This window comes from Lytechinus variegatus, chromosome 14 (assembly GCF_018143015.1).
Source record: "Lytechinus variegatus isolate NC3 chromosome 14, Lvar_3.0, whole genome shotgun sequence".
NCBI classification, from domain to species: domain Eukaryota; kingdom Metazoa; phylum Echinodermata; class Echinoidea; order Temnopleuroida; family Toxopneustidae; genus Lytechinus; species Lytechinus variegatus.
This window is the reverse complement of record NC_054753.1, coordinates 18,499,056-18,510,961: the sequence shown is the minus strand read 5'-3', so window position 1 is coordinate 18,510,961 and position 11,906 is coordinate 18,499,056. Positions and strand designations below refer to the sequence as shown.

The 11,906-nt window shown below is 37.6% G+C and overlaps 1 non-coding gene across 1 annotated transcript; it reads right to left on the bottom strand.

The window, feature by feature from the left end:
• Positions 1–763: 763 nt before the first annotated feature.
• On the bottom strand, positions 764–904 carry LOC121428232. Its single transcript, XR_005971754.1, has one exon. It is a non-coding gene; the product is annotated as a U4 spliceosomal RNA (small nuclear RNA).
• Between the last annotated feature and the right edge of the window lie 11,002 nt (positions 905–11,906).

The window sequence follows — 11,906 nt, the reverse complement described above, 5'->3', positions numbered from 1 at the left end:
TCTCTGAGACATCGCGGAGACATCGCGGCGACGTCTCAGCAGTCGCGGATATCATTAGTCTCCGAGACGTCGCAGCAACTGATGGAGACTTCTCGGAGACGTCGCGGAGACTTCGCGGAGACTAGAAACAGTCTCCAAAAATATTAAACATGTTTAATCTTCTTGCGACTCCTCGGAGACTCTGTAATTTTCATGAGACGTCTCAGAGATGTCGCGGAGACGTCTCTGCAACTAGCAAAATTTGTAGTCGCGAACTAGTTTCAAGCCATGTGAGATAGGGCCTTTAAAGGAGACGGCTCTGCGACGTTGCTGAGAATATACAGTCGCGGAGACGTCTCCAACATAAAGCTTCATTCGGTCTGACCATGAAGCTATTAACGCAGATAGCTTCATGGTCAGACCGAATGAAGCTATCTGCGTTGTTCTAACTATGCAGGTGTCTCTGCAACGTCTCCAGGGTGACAATCACTTTGCCCTTCATAATTACAGTCCTTGGGATATTGCTGCAAAGTCTCAAACCAGTTATCGCGTCGCGACTTTCACGTCTATGGGACGTCGATGCAACTAAGAAAAGTAATTTCAAAGAAGAAAATGGAGAAGAAAAAGAAGAAAAAGAATGAAGAAGAAGAATGAAGAAGAAGAATGAATGAAGAAGAAGAAGAATGAAGAATAATGAAGAAAGAATAAAAATATAGAAAATGAAGCAGAAGAAGCAAGAGGAGGAGAAGAAATGGGGCATCTTTCTTTGCTTTGAATTATTAGATCTCCATGGAGATCTGGAAAAATTGCTACAGCCGACGGTATTTCACGTCGTCAGAGCGGGGTATTGGGATAAGTTTTCAACTAGCAATAATCGCGCCTCGGATAAACCTCATTGGCTACGATACTGCCTCTGCGCAAAGATAATCTCAATCAGTTTTCTGACGAATACAATGATTCCAAACATAGTATTTTGTTACAGTGAGAGAAAACTTGAAAATAAATGCAATTTGATCTAGATGTTTTCCGAATCCTAACATTTGAATAAAAATGTTTTTGTTTTGCTTGAGTAGAATGAGTTTGTTTATCAGCAACGTAGTATTTAATGAATCAATTTACTTCGATAATTACAATCATGACAATATTCAGAGCAAATGTTTCAATGGTGTGCACGTTCCTAACGTAACGAAAATAATTATGTCCATTAAGGTTTTGCATATTCAGAATGTCCTGATTTGAATTACAATAGATATGGATCGGCTTTACAGTTCGGTGTCTTGACAAAGAATTTCTGCATTCACTCGGCCCTCCTTCGACCAGACTCGCTTTCGGAGGGTTCATCATGTTCATGTAGGTAGCAATGATCAGTTTGATGAGTCCCGGACCGCTGCACCTACGCGTTTTTTGTTAGTTTGTTTGTTTGCTTTATTTGTTTGCGACATCGAACCCCTGGTGCAAGTTTAAAACTGTTGGCATTTTCAAACAATTATTACATTGTGTGTGCCTGTTTACGCAGCCTAGCTCTTCATTAATTATATTAATTTTGTACGTTTCCGTAAAATCTGTTCATTCATTTATTCACTCAGTATCCAAGGGATGCTCCGGGCTGAAGATATTTCTATATCAATAATAAAAAAAAATAACAGATCAAAAATGCTGACAATTCGATCAAAATCGGGAATAAATAACGAAGTTATTGAATTTTAAAGATTGAAACAGTTCTAGGCATGTCTTCATGAATAGTCATTAGGTGGGCTGATGCCATATCCCCACTTGTTCGTTTGTATTTTATTATATGAAATTAGGATATTCAAAATTGTATACCAAGAATTTAAAAAAATGGATTGACAAGTGATTAAGTGCATTAGTTGTGTCTTGCTTCAACTTATTTCATCATAATGGAGACACCTCATTTACACATTTCTGAAACAATTATGTTTTGATGTAATAACATAAGAAAAAGGAAAGTGTGAATGTGACATCATCAGCCCACTTAATGAATATTCATGAAGACATGCCTAGAATGATTTCACCAGAACAATGAAAATATTTAAAATTCAATAACTTCGTTATTTGTTATCCGAATTTGATCAAATTTTCAGCATTCTGCTCAGTGAATTTTACTCTATTTATTAAGATATAAATATCTTTAGCCCAGAGCATCCCTTTAATAAAAAAAAGAAGAAGAAAAGTTAAGAATTACGAATCAATGTAGGGCATTGGCGGTCAATGACCTGAAACAATGTGAATCAGAATAGCATCATCACTAGTCAGACCAGACCATTCATCTCGTCCAGTGCGCATCCGGCTGAACGATCGGAAGTGTCTCGACTCATCTCGTTTCATCCCCAATCATCATCACAATATATCATTATAAACTATTAACAAGTGAGTAATCTTGACCCTTCGTCATCTTCACCATAGCATACGATGGAGGGTCAATGCCGATTGGTCATCGAGTACCTTGGAATATAGCTGTCCGCTAGGGAGTCGTAAATCGTGACTGCGACAAGACCGCGAGACACGGATCGACAAAGGTGACGAAGTTTGTCGGACAAGACGTTCGTGTACCAAGGACAATCGATGAGTATATAAGTGATAAAACAACCATAAGAGAGATAAACTGAATTAAATTTTCGTACTTACATGACTTAGGGCTTCATTGGGAAATGATAGATTTATTAAATCAACAGCATCATAGTAATTATGCAGTGTGCAAAGCGTAAAATGCAACGCGATAAAAGTTAAAGCGCGAAGCGCAGTACTACGTGCAAAGAAGAAAAAAGAGGCTAGAAGACTCACCGGTCGGAGAGAGACGAGATAGTGGATGAGGTGTTCCTACTTCTCCTTCTTGGTCACATCTAAGCGAAAGAAAATCAGAAGGACACTAGTTCTTTCTCTTATAAGAAATCCTTTTTAAAGGAAAGGGGAAGACATAAGCAAGCATTGGGTACTTTTTACTGTATTCAAGACTTTCCTTTGTTTCAAGTCTGACGTATATTGTGGTTGAAACATTCGTTTTTTTATTGTGAACTGAGGTACAGTGATCTACCACAATAAAAGCAAAATAAAGTGCACTTAGTAGGTGAAATTCTTAATGCAGCATCTTAATCTTCTCTTTTTCCTCCTCCTCTTCCTCACCCTTCTTCTTCTTAAGTTCTGCTTTTTCTTCTTCTTCTCTTCAGGTCATCACTATACAAGTCCTGTCCAGTGGAGCATACAAGACTTGGCTTTCGGATTAAAAGACTACAGATCTTTGGCAGTGCACGGCTATAGCAATGCAGGGTTATTGGCACCATTCTCATTATTTTACTCATACAAGCCATACGGCCAGTACTCTGAACTCAGTTTGAGCTTAAAAAGAAAAAAAATGCTTAGTCGAAGTGGTAACAAAAAGGGTTCTGATGTAATGAGAAGTATAATGCACTACATCTTTTTTATGAACTTTACAGATTTAAACGAAATATGGAAGTTAAAAAAGGAGAAAAATCTCACAAGAACTCAAAGGCAGGCAGTGACTTTGTCACCATTGGAAACCTTCGATAACAAGCTTTGCTTTCCAGAAGGTTCCTATTTCATTTCAAAATATATTATATTTTGCTTTACTTTGTAATTTTGTCAAAATTTTGGAATGAATAAATTCGTTATCAATCAATAAAATCAAACCAAGAATTCAAAATCAGATCACCAATTCCGATGTAAACTCAACCAGGTGGGTGTTTCATAAAGCTGTTCGTAAGTTAAGAGCGACTTTAAGAACGACTGGTGATCCTTCCTTGTGGAAAATGGCATATTCATTGGCGATGGATATGCGCACAAGAAAGGCTCACCAGTAGCTCTTAAAGTCGCTCTTAACTTACGAACAGCTTTATGAAACGGTCCCTGAACTCAGAATATGGGCCTATGTAAATGACAGGAATAAATTATCACGTCCAAAATGAAAGAGTGCATGATAAACGTCAAGCGATTGCATTTTAAAGACAACCGTTGGACTATCGAAACTGTTCGGCACATCTTATCGTATTCTTTTAGAAAACGCGGGAAAATCATAATGTTATCGCGAAAGACATGCACATGATCTGTTTAGTTGTATGTTCCGGGATTTCGAAGACATTGCTCGCTCGTGGTTTCTGTCTGTTGTAGATTTCTGTCTAGATAAAGTCAATTTTATGACGTGAGTTTGAACATTTGCCAGTGAGAATGTAGTCATTGATATATATATATGTTTCACTGCGATATGATCGCGCGGGGTCCTGGAGAGGGGAAAGAATGAATACATACATTATAGACGACATAGGTCCATGAAAACAGACTTATAAGGAATGTTTTACCAATAACTTTTGATACTGGGAATAATATAAACCTATAGGACATTGAAAGTAATTCACGTTCAATTGCAAATCAAGCGTATGGGGTCCCAAATTAGGCGTAATAGGTGCTGCAAAACAATTGAGTTGCAAATCAAAGCAGATGGACTACAAATCTGTGTTTGATGAAAAATGACTCGCACTTGATTTTGGGGACTTATGATTGATTTAGTTTCTTGCAAGTTTAGTTTCCATTAGAAAAATCAAATTGGCGGAGGGCTCCGTCGTAAAGCAGTTTTTTTATAACTGACCCGGACTACTCTCCACCTTAATAAGACTTGAATAGTTAACGTGAGTATATAATGTAGATCGTTATTAGCACGTCATTATAAAAGGTACAGAGGAAAAAAATAAAGGCCCATTACTCGTTAAGCAAGTAGTGGTAACGCAAGAGAAATTCAATCTGCGTCAATCAATCAATATTTTCGACCATGAAGGATTATATATATATCACACTCTTAAAACAAATCAGTCAAATTAGTCAGCAGGGTGCAACTCACCAGTCACGCGGATACTCACATTTCTGACATATTCTAGTCAGAAATAACTCTGTTCTGGTAAAATACGACTAGAAGATAGTCAAATATGATTTTAAAGTGCATGCCCTGTCAATTTTCACACAAGTCAATCCCACATTATTACAGTTAATTTATGAAAATTCGAATTGAAATTTGTTTGAAATTAAGAAGGGCGATTCCTTCAGTTTGTTATTCAGTTTAATTTTTAAACAGGGTAGTCGTTCCAGCGTCAAAACGCCCGCTTTGAAAAAAAAACAAAAGAAGAAGAAGAAGAAGGAGAAGAAGAAAAAGAAGAAAAAGAAAAAGAAGGGGAAAAAAGGAGAAGAAGAAGAAAAAGAAGAAGAATAAGAATAAGAAGAGAATGAAACTTAAAATATTCGCATGATTAGTCTTACTTCTTTTTAACAAATTGTATTTCTGGATCTCTGCACAAAATTTAAACCAATATTGATCATTCGCGTTCATTATTATGACGTCACAATCAGGCAACGATTGGCGTGTGACAAGAGTCCTTCCAAACGTGGATGCGATCGCCAGTCTTTGATAAGACGAAGGATGAAAATATTATGGGTCACCTGGCCATGGGGTCATGCTGGTCAAAGGAAGAAGGACTTCCCCCGGTCCTGCCAGCAGGCCAATCCTCCTGGACATGCTGGAAGAGCTCCAGTTTTCTGTCCACAAATCTGATCTTGAAACTTCGCCATATCCATCGGAAATAAAATTACTCAGTGTAAATATAGCAGGGTATAGGGATAGCCTCCCCCTCCTGTCCCCTCTTCACTCCTCATCAAACACTGGAGGAAAAAAAAAGCGAATTCATTTCAGGAAAATGTTTGAAAATAGTGCTATACAGACGCTGGAATATTTAGTGCAAAGAAAAATGAGCCTATTGCATTCTTACTTAGTCGTCTTACATTTCGCTTCTTTTTTTAATTTGTCTGTTCAAGGAGTTATCACTTAATCTTGGTCTGTAATTTTTGTTACTGTTGTGCGTGTGTGTGGGGGGTGGGTGGGTCGGTGGCATTGGCGGCAGAAGCCAAAAATTTTAGGAGGGACCACCAAAATTTTTTTGACAAGCAAAAAAAAAGGTCATCAGCAACAAATTTAGGGGGACCGTCCCCCTTCAAATTTAGGGGGTCATGGGACACGTCCCACCCCCCCCCCGCTTCCACCGCCTATGGTCGGTGGCGGGGGGGGGGGGTATCGCAGGCCGCCTCTCATTCTGATGCGCGCTTTAAGACCTCGCTTTCCTTCTTCTTGCTCCTACTCCTCCTTATCCACCTCCTCCTCCTTCTTTTTCTTCTTCTACTACTTCTTCTACTACTTCTTCTTCCTTCTTCGTCTTCTTCTTCTACTACTTCTTCTTCATTCTTCTTTCTTCTTCTTGTTGTTATTTATATGTTTCTTTTTGTTTAATATTATTATAAGTATCAATATGATTAGGATTATGATTATTATTGTCATTACTATGAGGCCGCCATCAATTCAAGCCTCACTGCTCACGATGGCGGTCTCCTGCGTTCATTCATTACATTATATATATATATATATATATATATATATATATATATATATATATATATATATATATATATATATATATATATATATGTTTACATTTATAAAAGATTTATACTCACGTCCTTATTTGTATTTATTATGTAATATGACCACATTGTTTATATTGTGAATTATTTTGTATATTGTAATTATAAATAATTTTGTATTGTGTTTTTTGAACGTAGAAATAAATGCAAACAAACTATAATTGCCACTATATTTCTAATTATTATTGTTTTATTGTAATTATTATTTTCAGTATAATTGTTATGATGATCATCATCATTATCGTTTTGTTATTGTTAACCTTTCCCCTGTCATTTGTTAATTGCCCAAAATAACCTTCCCGTCGTATATCATTCCTGTATGAGATATCATCGCTGGCGCGCGACCAAACCACAATTGACTGGTCAATTCAACATCCGGGACACATCTCATCATTCATTCGATGTCATGTCGTCTCCGACCGTAATAATAATACCTAATATTTATAATGCGCATTCCCGCTGATGGCCCAAGTGGCTTAGAATATCAGTTTACCTAATTCATATAAAAACAAATACGGAAAGACATACATAAAGCAAAGGCAGTTGTCTTGAACAAAAATGATTCAACAGTTGGGGATTATCTTCATGTGAGAGGGAGTTTGTTCCATTCCATTGAGGATGCAACAGTATCTATCTCCGGTCTGCTTTCGTTTAGTTGGATTACTTGGATATGTTAATTTAAGTGGGTATTCAGCTAGGATCTAGTTCTCCTATCTGAGACATAAATTTCTAAACAATCAGACAAATATTTTGGGGCTAGGTTATTGAGTGATTTGTATACCAAAAAGAAATAGCTTGAAAATGATCCGTTGTCTAATAAGTGTAAATTATGTAAGAGGGGTTCAGGAGGTGCGCCACGGCGGACTTCAAAAACAAGACGGGCAGACGAATGATGTGAGCCACTGATAGTGAAGAAAGAAGACCATTACAGAAATCAGTTGAAGACGAGAAAGTATAAGCATGGACCTATCACAAATAGGTCCATGGTATAAGAGAGCGTATGGCATGGTTAGCAATAGCCTCTTGTCGAGACCCTGTCGGCTGCTTACCGAGCGAAGCGAGGGACATCCTAATTCATGAATAAGGATATCCCTCGCTTCGCTCGGAAAGCAGCCGCCAGGGCCTCGACAAAAGGTAGGTTAGCAGTTAGTTGACCGATCAATAAACCTACGATTTCTAATAATGTTCCGAAAATGATATGTGAAAGTTAACAGTAGAAATATGATCTTTCATACTCATAATGTTTATAAAAAAAAATACACCATTCACCATTATCATTACACATGAGACCATGTAAATTAATTTGTCTGCAGCTGTTTTGCCACATACCACATTTGCCTTTATAAACAAAGGATTGAAGATATGACCAACCATGATATGACCAACGAGCAATTGGAAATATCGTGACGTCACAAAAATATAAAGTCAGTATTTACCCATCGTGCTATTTTACGCAGGCTTTGAATTTGTTTTGGACAGACGCTCCGCCCACAATTTCCGTTTTGAATTACTCTCCGCCAGCCCTCAATAATAATTCGGATGCTATGACAATTTTATTTTTACGCTGTTAGATTAGGCTGCCTTCCTTATATCAGGCGTTAAAAAAAGGAATCCTACATTTTGTTATGATCTTTTTGGTTCCTCTATGTTCCATTGTTTCTCATAACATTGAAAAAGAAAGCTCTGACTCATAGTTCTTCTCGCGTAAATATTGCATATTGTTTTGTTATTCTTTTCCTCCATGCACGATTTGAAACTGGCTGATTTGTAATTATATTCGATTTGTATTTGTGTTTGTTTATGTATATGATGAAAATGAAGATAAAAACAACAACTTGAGCTTGATAATTCCGAATCACAATCTCCTTGTAAAACAAACGATCAAATGAATGATTAATTAATTAATTTACTTTATTTGTTGTTGCTGCGCATTTTTCTGAATAATTCAAATATGGCCATAGTTTTGGTAAAATAAGGAGTCGGATACTGTCCATGATACTACCCACCATCACGCACCATAAAGTCAATAAAAAAGTCACTTCTTCAGTAAATGGGATAATGTGGCGAGTTGGTGTGTATAATACATATACAAAAATCGTTGACCTAAATCACAATATTGTTATTGTTAATTTGATATGTATGCTTTTGAATTTCACTTCTTTTATATTACATGAAGTTTTTCTTTTTAATTATTTCTGTAATTGTTCACAATTGTATTACGATTGTTATATGTATTTGTATGTGTACAGGGCTCTCTCGAAAAGCAGTTTTTATGTACTGAACAGACTCCCCTGTATAAATAAAACAGAAATAAATAGATAAAAAATAAATAAATGAATGAATGAATAAATAAATAAAAATGAAATTTGTATTGCACGTGTGGAGGCTGTGGTCCAAGAAAGCACGATACTTGTATTAATAATTGGTCCCTAAATAATTATCTAATATTCGATGAACATTATGTTGAAGTTATTATAAAGAGTCTAATCCTTTGTGCTCGAGGGGCTTAGACACTTTTCATGTCATCGATAGGCATTATTAATTAACTCATCCATTAGTACATCCTTCCTGATAGCTTTTTTGTTTTAACTGGGGACAATAATGACCTTTGGAAAAGCATGACGAAAGTACATCCCTATTTGCGGTGTAGGAAGGGCGCATCCGGTCCTATTTCTTCCACTCCCTACCCCCTGAAATATTACGCAATAGTTTGTTGATGCACATGGCAGTACGCAGCGGGGGCGAAAGGGCAGTTGCCCCCCCCCCCCTCCCGAAATTTTGGAAGTTTCCCCGAAATTTTGGAAACTTACATTTTTTCCTGATAACTTTCACAAATTCCCCCAAAGGGTGAGAACGAAACTTTTCAATTTTACTGTAGAAAATACAAGGTGGCCCCATGACAAGTTTGGTTGCTTCGCTCCCTCGCTTTCGAAAACAGGTATGCTTCTTCCGAGGGGGGGGGGGGGGGGGGTCTGCGTATATACGCTATGTTGTTGTATGTAACCTCCTCGCCAATTCCGTTCTATCTCTGCACAAGAAATAAAGGTTCAAAATGGAACCCCGAAAGTTTGATGCAAAATCAGCACCCTAATGGTTCAAAAATTGAACCCCTGATTTGGGGTTCAAAAATTGAACCTTGCGGTTGGGGTTCATTTTTGCACCCTGCGGGTTCAAAACTGCACCCCTAAATTTTAAAATGAACCCCTAGGGGTGCAAAAATGAACCCCAACCTCAGGGTTCGGGGTTCAATGTTTGAACCCATAGGGTGCTGATTTTGCATCAACCTTTCGGGGTTCAATTTTGAACCTTTATTTCTTAATGTGTGTGTAATTTCTATCTCAAAGGATTATATCAACTACAAATCAAAACAATGCAAGAAAAATATTGTTAAAACATCTTAGATACAGTAAACAAGACGACAAGAAACAAATTTATTCTTTAATGTTTTCTGAATACGTTTCTAATAAGCTGATTTTGATGACAGAAGCTAATCTAAATATTATCATAATTATTATTGATTTAGACAGGTGCCTGTCATGATATTATCACTACTTTTGCAGCATATCATTTGACCTTGTCGGATGGCCATGGTGCGTAAATCTAATCGGGGAAAGTGATTTTTATCCAATCTTGATTGATACATTTCCCACGCTAAATATCTCCCTATTACGTCATTTTTCAAGACCAGTTTTAAATGTCAAAACATCAATTACACTCTAAAAAATGTTTTTACCCAATAGAGGGTACAATGGGAACATGCATGTTGGTTGGTTAAAAATATTTAGTTTGCACAATGTTGCGGTGAAATGTGACGTCATCTTTATCTAGATATAATCCAGGGGCGGATCCGGGTTTTTCCAGGGGGGGGGGGGGATTTTTTACGAGGATAAATTTGATAAGCAAAAAAAAAATTAAAAAAAAATTAATGATATTTCGTCACTGAAAAAATGTAACAAGCAAAAAAGGGGGCACAATTCTGCTGTTTTAGTGGCATTTTTACATTACAAATTTTAATTTTGCTTCTCAAGGGGGGCACGAGACGACTGTGCCCCCCCCCCCCCCCGATCCGAGAGTGAAATCATTTATTCCGAGACGCACTGTTGTTGTTACACAAGAGCATTGAAGTGCCTCGCTCAAGGGCCGAGAATCGAACCCCGGACCTGCATGTTATCAGTCAGGTGCCTTGTGGTTCTGCCACGGCACCTCCATTCATTGTTTTGACAGTGATAATCATTTAAGATTTAGTCACATAACAATAATTCATTATGAGGTGCTACACTTATTTTTTGCATTATTTTGGGTGGAAAATATAACATCAGAATTGATATAAAGATTTTTAGACATAGTATTCTATGGAAGCTTAAAAGTGCCACCGAGATGTTGAGATAATTATCTCATCATGTTGACATCTTGTAGAAGAGATGATGAGATGACAAGATCCCGGATCTCATCATGTTGACATCTTGTAGAAGAGATGATGAGATGACAAGATCCCGGATCTCATCATGTTGACATCTTGTAGAAGAGATGATGAGATGACAAGATCCCGGATCTCATCATGTTGACATCTTGTAGAAGAGATGATGAGATGACAAGATCCCGGATCTCATCATGTCAACATCTTTTAGAAGAGATGATGAGATGACAAGATCCCGGATCTCATCATGTCAACATCTTTTAGAAGAGATGATGAGATGACAAGATCCCGGATCTCATCATGTCAACATCTTTTAGAAGAGATGATGAGATGACAAGATCCCGGAACTCATCATGTCAACATCTTTTAGAAGAGATGATGAGATGACAAGATCTTGGATCTCGTCATGTCTACATCTTTAAGAAGAGATGTTGAGATGACAAGATCCCGGGATCTCGTCATGTCGTCATCTTTTAGTAGAGATGATGAGATGACAAGATCTCGGATCTCGTCATGTCGACATCTTGTAGAAGAGATGATTAGATGACATGATCATGGATCGAAGATCTTGTCATCTGACCATTTCTTCTAAAAGATGTCGACATGACGAGATCCGAGATCTTGTCATCTCATCATCTCTACTAAAAGATGACGACATGACGAGATCCCGGGATCTTGTCATCTCAACATCTCTTCTAAAAGATGTCAACATGATGAGATCCGAGATCTTGTCATCTCAACATCTCTTCTAAAAGATGTCAACATGATGAGATCCGGGATCTTGTCATCTCAACATCTCTTCTAAAAGATGTCAACATGATGAGATCCGGGATCTTGTCATCTCAACATCTCTTCCAAAAGATGTCAACATGATGAGATCCGGGATCCCGGTCCGGGATCTTGTCATCTCATCATCTCTTCTTAAAGATGTTGACATGATGAGATCCAGGATCTTGTCATCTCATCATCTCTTCTTAAAGATGTCGACATGATGAGATCTGGGATCTCGTCATCTTAT